The sequence below is a fragment of the Elaeis guineensis genome, chromosome 2, assembly GCF_000442705.2.
Source record: "Elaeis guineensis isolate ETL-2024a chromosome 2, EG11, whole genome shotgun sequence".
Classification (NCBI taxonomy): Eukaryota; Viridiplantae; Streptophyta; class Magnoliopsida; order Arecales; family Arecaceae; genus Elaeis; species Elaeis guineensis.
In genome coordinates this window covers 14587091-14606390 of record NC_025994.2, presented here as the reverse complement: position 1 = coordinate 14606390, position 19300 = coordinate 14587091, and positions in this window count along the sequence as shown.

Here is a 19300-nt window from a genome sequence, read left to right as displayed (position 1 = left end):
CATATAGTCGGCCAGCCCACCTAAACGCCATACGACCGCTATGGGCAGTTGTCCTATCAAGGACATGCGGTATGGCCGCCCTGGGGCATTGTCCTGCCAAGGACATGGATTAGTCCCAGTGACTTGACAACCCACGGCGATTTGACAACTCCCCAGTTGTCTGCACCATTAATGACGGGACCATACCGTATTCTACTATAAAATGGGGTAAGGCAACAGTCTTGGTAAGTTTTGAGCAAGCTTCCTCAAGCTCTCTGAGGCGCCTTTAAGCTCTTGAGCTCTCCCTCTCTCTCTCTCCCGCTGAGCCCCTGATTTTCCACTGTTGCCTAGTCTCCTCTCTGACTTGACCGTCGGAGGATTTTCGCCGGAGGTATCTCCGGTCTGTGAAGATTTTTCTTGCAGGTGCGCGACACCGACGATCAGACGACGAGGGGATTGGCCGCAACAGATTTGGCGCGCCAGGAAGGAGTATTCGACAAAGGTAAGACAGCAAGCTCCACAGAGCTTGAAAAAATCTCTCGAGATGACGAAAATCAAGGCTCGGCGATCAAGAGCTACAGGGTCGGCGAGGCGCTCTTTCCGTCGGGAAGAGGCCCCTCCTTCACCTTCCATGGCAGAGCCCAGCTCCCCACATCCGGTGGTGACTACGGAGGCACAAATCGCAGCGATCGTGCGGCAAATGACCGTTCTGACGGATGCGGTCAAAAACCTTTAATAGCAACCAACTCAGTTGCCACAACCACCAACGGAACAACCGATGGCGCACCCTATGCCGTCCAAAAGCAGCCGCCGACGTCCGCATCAACTTTCGTCTCCTCCTCAAGAGCAGCCGTCTCAGCACTCCCACCGAGAAGGGGCGAGACAGCCACAACGCGACACCCACCGGTCCCGACGTCTTTCTCCTTCCCAGCTGGAGTGGGCGAGGAAGGAGAAGCGGCCGCAGACACCGTCCACCTCACTCTCAAGTTCGTCGGGAGGTTTGACCCTGAGGTTTCACAACAGCGACGGTTGGATGACTATGAACGTAAGTTCGAAGAAATCGACCGTCGGCTTGCCCAACTCCAGGCAGATGGTCAGAAGTCTTCGAATGATGTCGACTTTCGGACCACCCAACCTCTCTCCCGATTTGTCCTCGATGAACCGATCCCTAGTCGGTTCAAGATGCCTCACGTAGAGCCTTACGACGGCTCCACCGACCCAGTTGACCATCTGGAGAGCTACAAGGCTCTCATGATAATTCAATGGGCAACTGATACCCTCCTTTGCATCGGCTTCTCCACCATGCTCTGTAAAACTGCCAGAGCCTGGTACTCTGGCCTCTGCTCAGGGAGTATCCACTCCTTCGGGCAGCTCGAGCATTCTTTCGTGGCCCATTTCAGCACTAGCCGAAAATCGCCACGAACCTCAGACAGTCTTTTCTCCCTCAAACAAGGAGAAAATGAGATGCTCCGATACTTCGTGGCCCGATTCAACACAGCCAAACTTGAGGTCTGGGACCTCAACGAAGACATGGCTATCTTGGCCATGAAGAGGGGGCTAAGGGGGTCTCGGTTCACATATTTCTTGGACAAAACCCTCCCCCAGACGTATGCCGAATTGCTGGAGCGCGCGTACAAATACATGCACGCAGACGAAGGAGCTTCCGACCAACGTCTGACCGAAGGCACGGGCCAGAAGGTGAAGTAGAAGAAAAATCAGGCTGCTGTTGAACCCAGCAGGCCTCCGACTGATAAACAGGTCTTGCCCCGACGACAGAGTCCAAGATCGCCCTGATGCCGGAGTCTGAGACCGACGCATCGCAGGTATGACTCCTACACTCCTCTCTCTGCTCCTCGTGCACAGATCCTGATGAAAATAGGAGCGGAATATCTGCGACGGCCTCCACCTCTGAAGGCAAAAGGCCTCGATCGGAGAAGGTACTTTCAGTTCCATCAGGGCCACGGTCACACCATCGAGCAATGCATCCAGCTTAAAGATGAAATAGAGGCCCTCATACGATGAGGGTATCTCGGGAAGTACCAAAGGGATCCGCCGGTTCGGCCCCTTCCCGACCAACGACCCCAACCAACTGAAGAGGCAGTGAATAATCAGCCTACTGCTGGAGTCATCAACATGATCTCCAAATGACTGGACCGAGGAACGACTGCTGAAGGGGAGTCGATGAAGAGGCCACGTCAGGACAATGTAATCATCTTCACAGATGAGGATGCTCGGAGAATCCAAACTCTCTATGATGATGCTGTTGTTGTTTCGACGACAATAGCAAACTATGATGTAAAAAAGATTCTTGTTGATAATGAAAGCTCCACTAATATTTTATTTTACTCAACCTTCTTCCGAATGCGACTGTCGATCGATCGACTCAGAAGAGTCTCTACGCCCCTAGTGGGTTTCGTCGGGGAAGCCATCGCGGTGGAAGGAGAAATTACTCTTCCCATGACAGCTGGGACCGAACCACAATAAAGCATCGTCCACATGACATTCACGGTCGTCCAAGTACCTTCGGCCTACAACGCCATACTTGGAAGATCCGGACTAAATATCCTCAGGGCGATAGTCTCGACTACCACTTGCTGGTACGGTTTCCAACTAAAAATGGAGCCGAAAAAATATGTGGGGATCAACAGTTCGCCCGACGATGCTTCTAAATCTCTACTCAAAGCAATGAATCGAAGGACTCCCTGACGGTCGACAAGCTGGACCAATGGAAAGAGAAGGAGCGAGGTGAACCGGCTGAACAACTGATTTCCATCCCGATGACAAAGAATCCTGAGCAGGTCGTCTGGGTCGGGTCGCAGTTGTCCGACCCGAAGTGATGGCAGTTGATAAAGCTGTTGAAAGCAAACGCTGACATATTCGTTTGGTCGGCAGCGGATATGTCTGGCATACTTTTGGAAACAATGACTCACCGACTCAACATCGCCCCTGGTGTGAAGCCGGTGAGACAGAAGAAACGGACTTTCGCCCTTGAAAGACAGAAGGCCATCGACGAGGAAGTGGACAAGCTACTCGAGGCGGGCTTCATCAGAGAAATCACATATCCCGATTGGCTCGCAAATGTCGTCATGGTGAAGAAAGCCAATGGAAAGTGGAGGATCTGTATCGACTACACTGACTTGAATTGGACCTGCCCGAAGGACAGCTTCCCACTGTCGAAGATCGACCAACTGATGGATGTGACGTCCGATTATCGACTGCTCAGCTTCATGGATGCCTTCACCGAATATAACCAAATTCGGATGGTGCCCGAGGATGAAGAGCATACGACCTTCATGATCGTCAAGGGCCTTTACTGCTACAGAGTGATGCCCATCGGTCTGAAGAATATCGGAGCCACCTACCAACGCCTCATCAATAAGATCTTCAAAGATCAAATCGGGCACAACATGGAGGTGTACGTGGATGACATGCTGGTGAAGAGCGCACAGGCTTCAGATCATATCCAAGACTTGGAAGAAATCTTTCGCACTCTTCGACGATATCGGATGAAGCTAAATCCAACTAAATACACCTTTGGGGTAGCTTCGGGGAAGTTCCTCGGGTTCTTCATTTCTCAATGTGGGATCGAGGCCAATCCTGAGAAGATAAAGACGATCATCGACATGCGGCATCCGAACACCAAAAAAGAGGTGCAGCAGCTCAATGGAAAGATCATCGCGCTCAGTCGATTTATCTCTCGGTCGGCTGAGAGGTGCCTCCCATTCTTCCAAACCCTAAGGCAGACGAAGGATTTCTCTTGGCCGAATGAGTGCCGACAAGCCTTCGAAGATTTGAAAAAGTACATGGCTTCTCCACCCCTGCTTGTAAAGCCAGAGGTCGGAGAAATATTATACCTTTATTTGGCCACTGCCCTAGAGGCGGTTAGTTCGATACTCATCCAGGAGAATGAGAGCTGAACCCACCAGTCCATATACTATACCAGCAAAGTGCTCCACAGGGCCGAAACTCGATACTCAAAGGCGGAGAAGATGATATTTACCTTGGTCATATTCGCGCAACAACTCTGTCCATATTTCATGGCGAAATATCTTCAGAAGGTGAGAGATCTCGTGGCACACCTCAAGTATTTCGAGATCTCCCACATTCTCAGATCGGAGAATGCTCAGGCCGATGCACTCTTCAGGCTTGCGACGTCTGCCTACGGTACCTTGGGTCGGACACTCATGGAGAGTCTTGAGCAACCGAGCATCAACAGGACTGAGGAGGTACTACAACTAACGACTGAGCCAAACTGGATGGACCCGATTGTTCAGTATCTGACTGACGGAACCAGCCCCAAAAATCCCATGAAAGCCAAGCGACTCCGGTGGACGGCCTCCCAGTATGTAATGATGGACGGACGACTCTACAAAAGGTCATTCTCCCTTCCCTTGCTACGGTGCCTAGGACCGACGGATGCGAACTACGCACTCAGAGAGGTGCATGAAGGGATCTGCGAGAGTCACCTGGGGGGCAAATCCTTGGCCTACAAATTCCTACGGTAAGGTTACTACTGGCCCACCATGAAGAAAGACGCGGCTGACTTGGTTCGGAGGTGTGAGCTATGTCAGAAGTATGCCAACTTACAACATTGGCCCGCCAACCAACTGACTTCCATTGTTGCCCCGTGGCCCTTCGCTCAATGAGGGATCGATATACTCGGCCCTTTACCCCAACATCTGGCCAAAGAAAGTTTATAGTTATCGCAATCGACTACTTCACCAAGTGGGTGGAGGCCGAACCTCTGACGCAAATCATCGAGCGTAAGATGGAAGACTTTGTCCAGAAGTCCATCATCTTTAAGTTCGGACTACCGTACACCATCATCACCGACAATGGGTGACAGTTCGACAACAATGATTTTAGGAAGTTTTGTGCGAGATTTCATATCATGCACAAGTTGACCTCGGTCGGCCATCCACAGTCCAATAGGGAAGTCAAAGTAACCAACCGAACCATTCTGCATGGGTTGAAGACTCGACTGAATGAAGCCAGAGGCCTCTGGATCGAAGAGTTGCACTCGATCCTGTGGGCATACCGAACGACACCACGGGTCCCGACCGGGGAATCTCCTTTCAATTTGGCCTATGGGACGGAGGCAATGATTCCATTAGAGATCGGGCTGCCATCGACTAGAGTTGAGCAATACTGTGAACCGAGCAACTTCGAGTGTCGGAGAGCTGACTTGGACCTCCTACCCGAGCTCCGACGCGAGGCTCAACTCCGCATGGCTTTCTACCAACAAAGAGTGGCCTGATACTACAACACTAAAGTTAGGCCAAAGTCTTTCAGACCCGGAGACCTGGTTCTAAGGAAGGCAGAAGTCTCGAAGCCTTAGGATCAAGGAAAACTATCTCCAAACTGGGAAGGATCCTACAAGGTAGCAGACACCTGCAGGCCGGGCACTTACCGACTTGAAACCCTGGAAGAGACGGCCATTCTTCGAACTTGGAATGCTGACAACCTGAAATTGTATTATCAATGAATTCTGTATGCCACTCTTGCTCAGAATACAATACAATTTCAAAACTCCAGAGTCTATAAAGTTTGGCTCTCCGCCGAGGGTCGGCCCTCGCTAGAAGTACGAGCCTCGACGTTCCGACTTGAGTCCCATGTCTCGTTGGGAATCTACGACTCGATCGTCGACTCTACGCCGAATCTATGACTCGATCGCCGACTCTACGTCGAATCTACGACTCGATTGTCGACTCTACACTAAATCTATGACTCGATCACCGAATCTATGACTCTACGTCGAATCTATGACTCGATCACCGAATCTATGGCTCGATCGTCGATGACACATGACTCTTACGAGAATCGTTCTATCTACACTAACGAAAGGCCAGTGCTGGCGATGAAACATCTCTAAGTTGAAGCCGCGCTCCTTCCACAGTCGACTCTCGAGCAATGCGGTTGGCTAACTTGCCGACTTAGCTTCGACTAAAAAGGGCAAAATGCCAAGACAACTGCGATATACCTGCCCGATCAAGGTCTGGGCAACGGGTATTCGACTTACGACATGCCGACTTGATTACGACTGGTCGAAAGATATTCAGCTTACCACTGTCTATCATGCATCGCGATGTACCCGCCCGATTAAGGTCTAGGCAACGGGTATTCGACTTACGACACACCGACTTGGTCACGACCGATCGAAGGATATTCGACTTGCCACCGTTTATCACACATCCCGACGTGCACGCCCGACCAAGGATCGGACAATGGATATTCGACTCTTCATCGTTATCCTATCCGAATACGTCGGACACTACTCGACTATCGGACTCTACGGAATGATCGTGTCGACAAGCTACGTTTGCTGATTGGCCGACACTCGGCCTGACGTACACGCCCGACCAAGGTCCGGGCGGCGGACACTCGACCTACAATAGGTACGACTCTCGACCATCGAATCCTATGCTATCCGTATGATGGTCGGGGTGCCGGCCTGCGATCGGGACTTGTACTGCCCTTGGCACGGCGCACGCTACTGACTACTTTGATCGGCTACGCTAGATCCTACCGAACGTCCTAACGAGGTATGTCGGAGCTACGACCTATACTCTCAGGAATGGCTCGGCAAGTCAAACACATTCAACCGCACGCGGGAAAAGGTGTGAAAAGTCTTTGATTTTGTTAAGTTGAAATGACTTACAAAATTGGATCAAAGCCCGATCACAAAATTGGGCCGAAGCCCGGTTACAAAATTGGAACGAAGCTCGATTACAAATATCAAAGACTAAACAGAAGAAAAAAAAAGAAATACAAAGATAACGGAGCAGATACTCTGACTATTCGTCAGAGTCGACTTCTTGCATCGGGTAGAGTTCGGGAGCAACCGACATGCCCGCTCGGGTCGGGGAGAGATCGGGGGTTGGAGTCGCCTCATCTTTGGCAACTCATTCCGTCCGCAGTGGGTCGGCCTCTTCCTCTGCGGCTTGGTCCTCCGACCCTGGAGGGACGATGCCGCTCAAGTCGAGCTCCGGGTGTAGACTCTGAATTGCATCCCGGGCATCCTCGTACCCCACCCGATAGGAGGTGAATCCACTCTCGAGAAGCTCCTCCTGGTACTCATCTGAGCCACGAAAGTCCTCCACCACCCGGCTCAGTGCCTCCTTGGCCGACTCTGCCTCTGCCTTCGCTATGTCGGCATCGGCTTGGGCAGAGGACAAGTTCTCCTCGACCTTAGCCAGGTTCTCCAAGCTAACGCGAAGCTGTTCGCGCTCGGCCTCGAGCTCCCTGACGTAGCCGTCCCACTCCTACCGCAGTCGATGAACGGAGCGGGTCTTGCACTGGATCTACCCGTGAGCCGACTGAAGTTTGACCTCCAAGGCGGCTAGGCCGTTGGGGAGTCGGGAGCTCTCCTCCTCGAGCCTAGCCTCACGGTCGACCGACAACTTCAGCTGGTCCACCAGTGTTGCCTTCTTCGCTTCGACGGTTTCGGCCCGATTCTTTCAGGCTGCCCGAACATCGCCGAACATTCGGTACCCGGCCTCCAGCTTGGACATGCTGTAGATCAGCTGTAAATAGAAGGTCGGTCGTCACAAAAATGAAATGATAGAAATAACAATGAAGGGGAAAGAAAAAGAAGAAGAACTCACCTGGATCATGGTCAGGTAAAAAGCAGAAAGCATGTCGGACACCGGTCGATCCTTCAGGAGCTCCCGGTCGGTTGGGAGGATGGTCGCCTGACACAACCTCCTAGCCAAATTGTGGTTGGCCAGGGCTGACGCTCCTTCGAGAACCTGGACATCGGACGACGCGATGTGGCCCGCCGACCATGTGTCATCCACCGGCGCCATCGGTGCCTTCCCCCAGTCGGTCGCCCAAGCCCGGAGGTCGGAGAGAGACAAAAAGCTCGAGCTCGACTGGGTCCCTCCCGAGGATGCAACGGGAGCCGTCGTAGGTTGTTTGGGCTCACGTGCTTCAGCCCGAACCTCTTCTGTGGATGGGGGAGCCGACACTCCTTCGGCTGCCCCCTCAGCTGCCCCTTCCTCGAACGGTGCCTCAGGTGGAACCGCCGGTGCTGACAGAGCGATCACCGGCTCGTAGCCCGTTGCACGTTCGGTGTCGGGCTACGCTGCCACCATCGCAATGTCGGTCGGCGATGATATCTAAGGCCTCTTGGGAGGCCGCAAAGGTCCGGCCCCGGGCGTCGGTCTCTTCCTCGCCGCATGTTGCCGAATGTCGGCATCTGTCAGCCTCACTCTCGACGGCATGACTGTAATTTCAACAAAGAATCAGCACAAGTCCAAAGATGGATAAAAAAGATAAAAAATGATCGATAAATCGAACTGTACCTAAATGGAGAACTAAACTCAGGCCGGCATCGTACAGAGCTTGCTCGATGACGAGCTCCCTCTGCTTCGGCACCGACACATCCTTCCGTCGGTGAAAGTCCTCTCGATCTCCAGCCTCCACCCGACTATTTTCGTTCGGCTGAGTCCGAGGGTCGCCCCAGCGGGAAGGAAACCCCCAAGGTAGCGAAGAAGACGCAAAGAAAAATTAGTTCTTCCACCCGTGGATCGACGATGGAAGACCGGTAATGAACGAAAGATCCTTCTGGAGATTGAAGAACCACCACCCTCGGGCTTTCGGATGGGGTCGGAGGACGAAGAACACCCAGAAGAGAAAAATTCGAGAAAAGGTCGGCAAAAACCGACACAACAGAGCAAAATTGATTATTAACCGGACTGAGTTCGGCGCCAGTTGCGTTGGGCAAAGTCCGTAATAATTCTTCGGACAAACTCCAAAATCGGAAAGCGAAGACCTATCCGAAGGTCTTCAACATAAAAGGCCACCTGGCCTGGAGGTGGGTTGTTAACCCGACCCTCGGTCCCAGGGGCGAAGAGTTCGAACTACTCTGGGATACCGTACTGCTCCCTGAGCCGTTCGACGTTTGCCCCCGAAAGTGAAGAAGCCTCCACCTCTGGGGTCGATCGAAAATCGTCAGTCGGATTCCTCGACTGACTTCCTCGAGGAGAGGTTCTAGCCATAATGCTAGCCCCAGAAAGGAGAACAAAGAGAAAATGACAAAGGAGAAAGGATGCAAAGAGGCAGGAACAGAAAAAACTTCAAGAAGAGCTTTCAAAGGAAGAGGACGGAGACAACTACCTGGAACTGGGGAACAATTCGACAAGGCCTCAGTGTCAGGAATGGATTTACAGCAAAAAATGAAGTTTTGGATGTAAGTGGCCGCATATATATAAGGCCCTTCAACGGTCGAGATGAAAGCGCACCGTAAAGTGAATTTCAGTGCAGGGGTAAAATGATAATTTTAAAATTTTTTCAAAATTATAATTTTATAGTAAAAATTATTAATTAATCTAATTAATTAATATGTATTAATCTTAAATAAGAATCTAAATATGATATATATAGCATGCATTTAAATTTAAAATTTTGAATTCTACCGTAAATATTTTACTGTTATGTGTTCAGAACACATTACCTTCGTGCAGGTAGTCGATCGCTGCAGTTTGATCACCGTCGGAAAGGTCTGATCATCGCAATACAGCCACATAATATGTTTGGCCTCCGTGGATCATCCACACGAAGCTCCCGGTCTGATCGACTTTTCACGAATGCTAGTTCATTGTAGAATCCTTTCGATGGCCGATGCTGATCAAACTCCTTCAATCAGTGTCTGCTGACTCCTCGAATGCTCTGGATCATCAACAAAGGAACTTGAGAGATTGATGAAGCTTTTTCTAAAGTTTGGTAGGCTCACGACACTCGTAGCTCACCTTCTCACTTCCCGAACCTTAGGCAGAAACCTTAGGGTACTCACAAAAGACCCTACACCCTTTCTCTCTTCTTTTCTTTACTTTTCTTTTCTCATGCAGAAGGCCTTTCTCATGCCACCCTTTCTCTCTCAGATCAGATATATGCATGCCCCACCTTCTCTTTCTTTTTAAAATGGTGCAAGACCGCATCTTTACAGCATTTTCATCGCGTGAGAGAATAAAGCTAGGTGGTTGCTCACTTGAATTCAAATCGAATTTGAATTCAAATGCCAACCAACCAATCTTTATCCACTCAAGGTGTGAGAAGAGAAGGGGTGTGGGTTCTTTGTGTGTGGAGAATTTACACGAGAAACTTTTTTTCATGTAGAGTAAGTGGCGTACAAGTGGATAAGGTGGCACATGAGATTAGTTGCCCATTCAAATTCAAACATCATTTGAATTTGAATGGCCAACCAACCATCTTTATCTACTCAAAATGGCACACAAGGGAGGGGCGTGGGAAGGCTTCTGCGTGAGAGAAAATTCACGAGAACTTGTTTTTCATGAATTCAAATAGGCGCAGGTGGGTGAGGTGGTGCAGGGAGATAAGTCAAAGTGGTTTGAAATTTTAAACCAATCTAATTGAACCAACCTTATTCAAATAGATTAGGCACAATTAGACTAAATTAAATCTAACACAATTAGACTTAATTAGGCTCAATAAAATCTTAATCAAATCAGAAATTGACTAAGCCCAACCCCTGATCAGATCAGGGACCAAACCACCTCGGTGATTAGGTCAACTCTTAACCTAATCGGATCAAACCCAACTGAATCCAATTCAATTGGACTTGATCCAAAAATAATTACTCAATCAAATTGAGTTAATTAGCGATCAAATCACTAATTAAACCTTTCATAAATACTGAGTCCAAATCCGATGGGCAATCGGACATCAAAGTCCATCGATATGAAACCTTGATCGAAGAGTCCCAAACTAGTGGGACTTTTGACCTCGATACCTAAAATGTGTGAAACTCATGATCAGAGAATCCTGATTCTCGATTACAGAGTCCCAGACACGTAGGACTCAGAGTCTTCGAGCATTAGGACTCTTGGTCGAAGAGTTCCAGTCCAGTGGGACTCTTCACCAGCCATCAGATCAGATAGGAATCTCTAATATGTGTGACCCCGCAGGTTCGAACCTAAGCCGGTAGCACAGGAATCAATTCCTGTACTAATCGAAGTGACCATCTAGCAATGGTATTCGACATCCGGATAGGTCGAATAGTCACAATCGTAACATTCAGAAACTATGTGAATATGGTTACTGTATAATTCATCCCTTTTGACCCCTGTGCATAGGATGACTCAGGATTAAACTGTCAACCCTGATCAGATCATCCGAATCATGCTCAACTCAAACAGTCCTGTGACTCCTCTCTAGGACTACCCTGGCCAAGATTTTGCTAAATTGAAACACGACTGTACACAGCTCCTGAACTGGAGTGATCAATCCCATCTTGACACACGCACCGACAAGTCAAGTACTTGACTATACCCAGCAGCCTTCCGTCACTAAATTAGAAATTCAGGTAGTCCAGTGCCTAAGTGCAGTGAGTTGCTTGTAAGTCACTGTGGCAGTCTCAGATCGGAGGAACAGTTATACCCATATCCCATCGGAGCAAATCTTAACAGCAAAAAAAGCTCCGGAGTCGGTCACGTTCAGTGCAGATGTATCTTTACATCTCACCTGTATGCCATACCAGTATCTCCATACTCTTTGGTTAAGAGGACAACCAACCCATATGGCAGACAACGACCTATGCTTGATAAACGTTGTTGTCCTTGGTAACAACGTATTATTTGATCGCGAACAGGTTTAAGGATTAAACAACAAATCCTCCTTTGTCGAGTCTAAATAGTTCTAAGGACTTCACCACAACACAGGAGTTCATTAGAAGATGAAACAATTTGTGATAAAAAATATCAAAATAATTTTTATTAATTTATATTTATATACTAATACAAGAAAGAGCACAACCATCAACAGACTGACGATTGGCTTTGGGATACTATTCTCAATACGTCGAACGAGGACTTTTTGGATGCCGACACGTGGCAGCGCCTGGGCCCTTCCTCGGTCTGACGGTTCGACGCACTTGCCCCCAGATCAAGCCACGTCGCCTCCATCCGCATGAACGGTTCTGGCCTAATAGCCCCCTGACACGTGACGGAAAAACCGCATCTCAAAATTCATTAACCGATGACGGTTCGCATTCCCAAGGAGACGGTGGTTCACATTCCCAAGGAGACAGTGGTTCACATTCCCAAAGAGACAGCGGTTTGCGTTCCCTATGGGACGTCCGACACCAGATCGCTCATTGGTACGATCGTTAGAGATAGAGCATGACGTGATGGGAAACCACTCCTTTCGTCCGAAGCCATCGCCCACGTGGAAATGCTGGCCAATACGACATCCGACTCAGGAGTGGGGGGGGCAACTGTTGGGATATACCGACCGACCCCTGTACGCCGACTCATCCTCGGACCGATCCGACCTACGTTCGACTCTACCGATCGGATCGACAGACGACTCTGATGGACGACTCCGATGATGACTGCCGACAATGGCTGTCGACAATATCCGACTGAAGGTATATCGATCGAACAGACCCATACTGTTTTCGACCGGTCGAGCGACCGAGTCCGAATCACCGACTCACTGTCGGGGATGGCGGCCGACATCCGACTTCCGCAAGGCATCAGACTAGCCGACGGTGTCTCCGGATCATCATCCGACATCCCGGTAATCGAATACCGACATATAGTCGGTCAGTCCACCCAAATGCCGTACGATCGCTATGAGCAGTTGTCCTTTCAAGGACATGCGGTATGGCCGCCCTGGGATATTGTCCTGCCAAGGATATGGATTAATCCCAATGACTTGACAATCCACAGTGATTTGACAGCCCCCAACGATTTGACAACTCCCCAGTTATCTACACCATTAATGACGGGATCATACCGCATTCTACTATAAAATGAGGTAAGGCAATAATCTTGGTAAGTTTTGAGCAAGCTTTCTCAAGCTCTCTGAGGTGCTTTTAAGCTCTTGAGCTCTCTCTCTCTCTCTCTCCCGTTGAGCTCCTGATTTTCCTCTGTTGTCTAGTCTCCTCTTTGATTTGATCGTCGGAAGGTCTCCGTCGGAGGTATCTCCGATCTGTGATGATTTTTCTTGCAGGTGTACGACACCGGTGATCGAACGATGGGGGAATTGGCCACAATAAAGTGGATTCAAGAAAAAGAGGAAAGGAGTGATAAAATGAAAGAAAGAAAAAAATAGTAATGAAAATAAGTTTGAGATTGATGGAGAGGGTGAAGATCAAAATGGAAAAGAGAAGAAAAAACAAAATGGTAAAAACAACAGGAAAAACAAAGTGATCACTCTAACTTGTCTTTTTCTCGTTTTGTGCAGGGTTTTCATCCTGTCAACTTATTCCTTTGTTTTAATACTTATGGTACCTTTGTCACTGTTGTCTTATGCGCCATGGTCATGTTTTACTACCGTGTTTCCTTGCCAGCTATTGCTTGTTATCTATTTATGCAAGTGTTTTCACTCTACTCTCTGCTTCCATTATTTTATCTATGGATGGCAAATGTCTATCAGTTTCTTCGTGGAGTCAAGGAGCTGCGGTTTTTGGATCAGCTGGGGGTGTATGATGCTCGTAAGATTTTGTACTTTATGATGGTGGTTGCACAGGTTATTATGGTACATCCATTGGGTTATCTTCAACATACTTGGTCTACCACTCAGCACTCTATGTATAACATCCGGCCCATTGGGCCTTAAACCCAATCCACAAAAAAAAAAATGAAAAAGTCTTCTTCTCCCGACCGGCTCCTAATCGGAATCGAAAACCTCATCGGAGAGGAGTCAAACTCCTCTCCTCCAGTTCTATTTAAAGGAGAGACCCTTCTCCCTTCTTCCTACCAAAGAATCCTAGAGCGAAACGGCGAAGATCACCGGAAATCGCTCGCAGAAACCATCACCGTGCCCGCCGCAATTCCTCGTCGGAGAGGTCGTCGGAGCTCGAGGTAAGCATGTGGTTCTCTTCCTCTTTCCTCTCCCTTTCTTCCCATGCCGATGTACACGCTTGTCAGTGATCGGAGTCGTCGGATTTTGTCGTGGGAGAGGTTTCGATTTTTTTTGATTTTCGGACGTCGGTGGTCATCGCCGGCCACCGGTTTGGGACCCTTGGGATGGCGGTGCGTTCTCCTTCGGCTGCCAGCCATTCTCGTGCCGGCCGATCGTCGATCGGCCAACCGTATGAGGGGACCATTCGGTCTCCTGTTTCATTTTTTTTTCACCCAGGGGAGGCCACGGGAAGAACTAGAAGAAGGAAGAAAAAAAGAAAAAGAAAAGGAAAAAAGAAAAAGAAAAGAAAAAAAAGGAAAAAGGAAAAAGGAAAAAAAAAATAAATAAATAAATAATAAAATAAAAATGAGGGAGAGTTTTTCTCTCTTCTTTCAGTTTGAACCCTTACTTTCTCTCTCTAGAATTGAACTTTCTCTCTCTACTTTCTCTCTTTAGAATTTTCTTTCTCTAGATTGTTTCTCTCTCTTGATAGATTTCTCTCTCCAAAGTTATCCTTCTAAGATTAGTGTAGTGAAAGGCTTCATTTTGATGATTTTGATGGAGTTTAGGGAAGAGTCTGATTCTAAGTGAGGTTTTGATTTGGAATTTATTTAGATTTAATTTTAAATTAAAATTAATATAAAAATATAATTTTGGATAATAGGCACTGAAGAATCTCCTAGAAGTTAGTCGATCTATTCATTCAGTGCTCTGTGAAAGGTAAGTAATGAATCATTTTTTCGAAATATTTTATATTTATTCTGAAAATAAATAATTATTCTCTGAAATTATGCATGATTTATGAAATTATGTTTTGAAAGAAAAATGCTTTTGAAATATTATGGTACGTCGATTATGCACATGTTCAGTGAAAAATTATGATATATTATGATACAAAAGTATTTTGATACAGATCGGATTTATGCTCTCAGCCTAACTATGTTTCAGTAGGTCCTGCCAATGGAGATTATACGTTGGTACTCAGTGGACCCTACCAGTGGGAGTTATGCGCTGGTATTTAGTGGACCTTGCCTGTGGAGGTTGTGCACTGGTGTTTGTGGACCCTGCCAGTAGGGGTTGTGCGCTGGTATTCAGTGGATCCCGCCAATGGAGGTTAAACATTGGTCATAGTCGAGGCTGTTGAGTTACGAGTGTTTTGAATCGAATCGAATTTATGATTATATTATATGTGAATATTTTGAAAAGATTGGATTTGTATAAAATCAGCATGAAATATATTTTTATGTTTATTTGCAGCATTATTCTTGAAACTTATATAATATCTGAAATATCTAGTTGAGATATTTGTTACTTACTAGGACTGTCTAGCTCATTACCTTTCTTTTTATTTTTCAGATTCAGATAATTAATTACGAGCGTGGGAAGAAATATTGGGACAGAGCTTTTAGAGGCGAGATTTAGCATTGTCAACTTCATTGAACTTAGATCTATTGTTTTATTTTTAGTAAAATTTTATTGGATGTAAGATATTTGATTTAATTACTTGAATTAAAGTTGAATAATAATTATTTGAATTTATTCCGCTGTGATGCATTGATATCGTGATGAGATGCCTTGCATGCTTATGGAGAGAGTTCTTCATAAGTATGCGGCGGTTGCCGCGACCTCCTACTCACGATCTTGGGCCGGAGGCGTGACAATTAATATGGTATCAGAGCATAAGTGGATAAATTATGACACATAAAATTAGACATAGTATGAGTGTAGGTGGGTAAACATTAGAAATATTGGGACGTTAAAGTATGAGCATCATAATAAACCCATCCTAACAAATAGATAAATGAATCTAATAAGGTTTTACTACTACAAGATTATCATGCCTCCCCGTAGAATGACAAGAACTACTCAAGCACTCCCCATTTGATCGTGGCACTCCTCAGGAGGAGGGAGTCGTAGATCCTAATGGAAGTACTTCGAGAGCACGTCAGGAACCAGATATGGCTCAGTTAATGCAGACCCTAATCGAGATGGTACAAACGCAACAACAAATACAGCAGCAAATGCTTGAACAACAGTAGATACAACGAGATACACAACAACATCAGCATCCACCACTACAACATGGAGAGCAACCAGTACAACGGAACAATATTTCAGAATTTAAAAAGCTTGCTCCTCCAGCTTTCAAGGGGACTACTGAACTTTGGAGGCTGATAACTGGATAATGGAGATGGAGAAGACCTTCACTGTCCAAGAGTGTCTTGATGAAGAAAAGATTCGATATGCAGTTTATTTACTACAAGAAGAAGCATACAACTGCTGTCAGCGACTACAGCGCAAGTATGAACAAGACGGCGAAATACTTACCTGGGAAAGATTTAGGATTATATTCTACGATCAGTATTTTTCTCGGAGTATAAGGATCCAGAAAGAGCAAGAGTTTATTTATTTGAAGCAAAAGGGTATGAGTGTGACTAAATATGAAGCAAAATTTACAAAGTTAGCAAATTTTGCTTCGAGATTAGTGGATGGTGAGCAAGAACGTGTTCACAAGTTTGAGATGGGACTGAGAACTGAGATTCGAAAATAAGTGGTTTTATATGAATTGACAACTTATGCAGATGTGGTAAATAAAGCACTGATAATTGAAAGAGAAGTCAATGAAGAACGCATGGAAAAGAAAAGAAAGCAAAGAAAGAGAGCAAAATCAAATGATACACAAGAGCAGAATAATAAAAACATCAAAAGTTCAGCTAAGGGAGCAATAGATAATAAGACTCAACAGATTGATAGTAAATAGTGCTCCAGATGTGGCAAAAATCATGCAAACAAGGATTGCCATTGGAATACAGGTGCTTGTTTCAAACGTGGTCAGATGGATCATAAAATTACTAGCTGCCCGCTAAATACTGAAAATCAAGTTGGCCAAAGAACTTATGAAGGACAACATAAGGGTGGTGGACAGATTTCTAAAACCCAGGGAAGAGTTTATGTACTTACTTAACAAAATGCACAGGCTTCCAATACAATGGTGACAGATAAGAAAAATTTCGAGGACGAAATTTATTTTTAAGAGGAAAGAATGTAACATCCGGCCCATTGGGCCTTAAACCCAGCCCACAAAAAAAAAATGAAGAAGACTCCCTGCGGGAGTCTTCTTCTCCCGACCGGCTCCTAATCGGAGTCGGAAACCTTATCGGAGAGGAGTCAAACTTTTCTCCTTCGGTTCTATTTAAAGGGGAGACCCTTCTCCCTTCTTCCTACCAAAGAATCCTGGAGCGAAACGGCGAAGATCGTCAGAAATCGCTCGCAGAAACCATCACCGTGCCCGCCGCAATTCCTCGCCGGAGAGGTCGCCGGAGCTCGAGGTAAGCATGTGGTTCTCTTCCTCTTTTCTCTCCCTTCCTTCCCGTGCCGGTGTGCACGCTCGTCGGTGATCGAAGTCGCCGGATTTTATCGTGGGAGAGGTTTCGATTTTTTTTAGTTTTCGAACGTCGGTGGTCGTCGCCGGCCACCGGTTTGAGACCTTTGGGATGGCGGTGCGCTCTCCTTCGGCTGCCAGCCATTCCTGTGCCGGTCGATCATCGATCAGCCAACCGTATGAGGGGACCATTCGGTCCCCTGTTTCATTTTTTTTCACCCAGGGGAGGCCATGGGAAGAACTAGAAGAAGGAAGAAAAAAAGAAAAAAAAAAGAAAAAAAAAAGAAAAAAAAAGAAAAAAGAAAAAAGAAAAGAAAAAAAAAAAGAAAAGAAAAAATAAATAAATAAATAAATAATAAAATAAAAATGAGGGAGAATTTCTCTCTCTTCTCTCTCTTCTCTCTCTTCTTTCAGTTTGAACTCTTACTTTCTCTCTCTAGAATTGAACTTTCTCTCTCTAGAATTTTCTCTCTCTATATTGTTACTCTCTTTTGATCGATTTCTCTCTCTAAAGTTATCCTTCTAAGATTAGCATAGTGAAAGACTTCATTTTGATGATTTTGATCGAGTTTAGGGAAGAGTCTGATTCTAAGTGAGGTTTTGATTTGGAATTTGTTTAGATTTACTTTTGAATTAAAATTAATATAAAAATATAATTTTGGATAATAGGCACTGAAGAATCTCCTAGAAGTTAGTCGATCTATTCATTCAGTGCTCTGTGAAAGGTAAGTAATGAATCATTTTCTCAAGATATTTCATATTTATTCTAAAAATAAATAATTATTCTCTAAAATTATGTATGATTTATGAAATTATATTTTGAAAGAAAAGTACTTTTGAAATATTATGGTACGTCGATTATGCACATGTTCAGTGAAAAATTATGATATATTATGATACAAAAGTGTTTTGATACAGATCGAATTTATGCTCTCAGTCTAACTATGTTTCAGTGGGCCCTGCCAATGGAGATTATACGTTGGTACTCAGTGGATCCTACCAGTGGGGGTTATGTGCTGGTATTTAGTGGACCCTACCAGTGGGGGTTGTGCGCTGGTGTTTGCGGACCCTGCCAGTAGGGGTTATGTGCTGGTATTCAATGGACCCCGCCAATGGGGGTTAAACGTTGGTCATAGTCGAGGCTGTTGAGTTACGAGTGTTTTGAATCGAATCGGATTTATGATTATATTATATGTGAATATTTTAAAAAGATTGGATTTGTATAAAATCAGCATGAAATATATTTTTATGTTTATTTACAGCATTGTTCTTGAAAATTATATAATATCTGAAATATCTAGTTGAGATATTTATTACTTACTAGGACTGTCTAGCTCATTACCTTTCTTTCTATTTTTCAAATTCAGATAATTAATTACGAGTGTGGGAAGAAATATTGGGATAGAGCTTTTAGAGGCGAGATTTAGCATTGTCAACTTCATTGAACTTAGATCTATTGTTTTATTTTTAGTAAAATTTTATTGGATGTAAGATATTTGATTTAATTATTTGAATTAAAGTTGAATAATAATTATTTAAATTTATTCCACTGTGATGCATTGATATTGTGATGAGATGCCTTGCATGCTTATGGAGAGAATTCTTCATAAGTATGCGATGGTTGCTGCGATCTCCTACTCACGATCTCGGACTGGGAGTATGATACTATATTATGCGACAGCACCATGTCTCATGTACCTCTTGGTCTATTGCATGGGCCTATTCAACAAATTTCTCACTCACTGTTCTGCCGCATGAATTGGACACATTATATCAGGCTGGGGGTCTTTTGCTTAATAGTTGGGTTTCTTCATCATTTTTTCAATGATATTTATAACAATCCAAGAACCTATACAAAAATATTAGTTCAAAAATATTATTTAAATTTTTTAATTTAATATAAATATTTAAAAAAAATTTAATTAATAATCAATATGAGATTAAATATATGTCCACACGGATCCTCCAATATTTCTTCTTTTAAGTCTTTATATATTTCTCTGTTTAAGTCCTGACATGTACTCAAGATCAAAATTTATGCACCTATTTATAAACATAACGGTAAAATTTTTT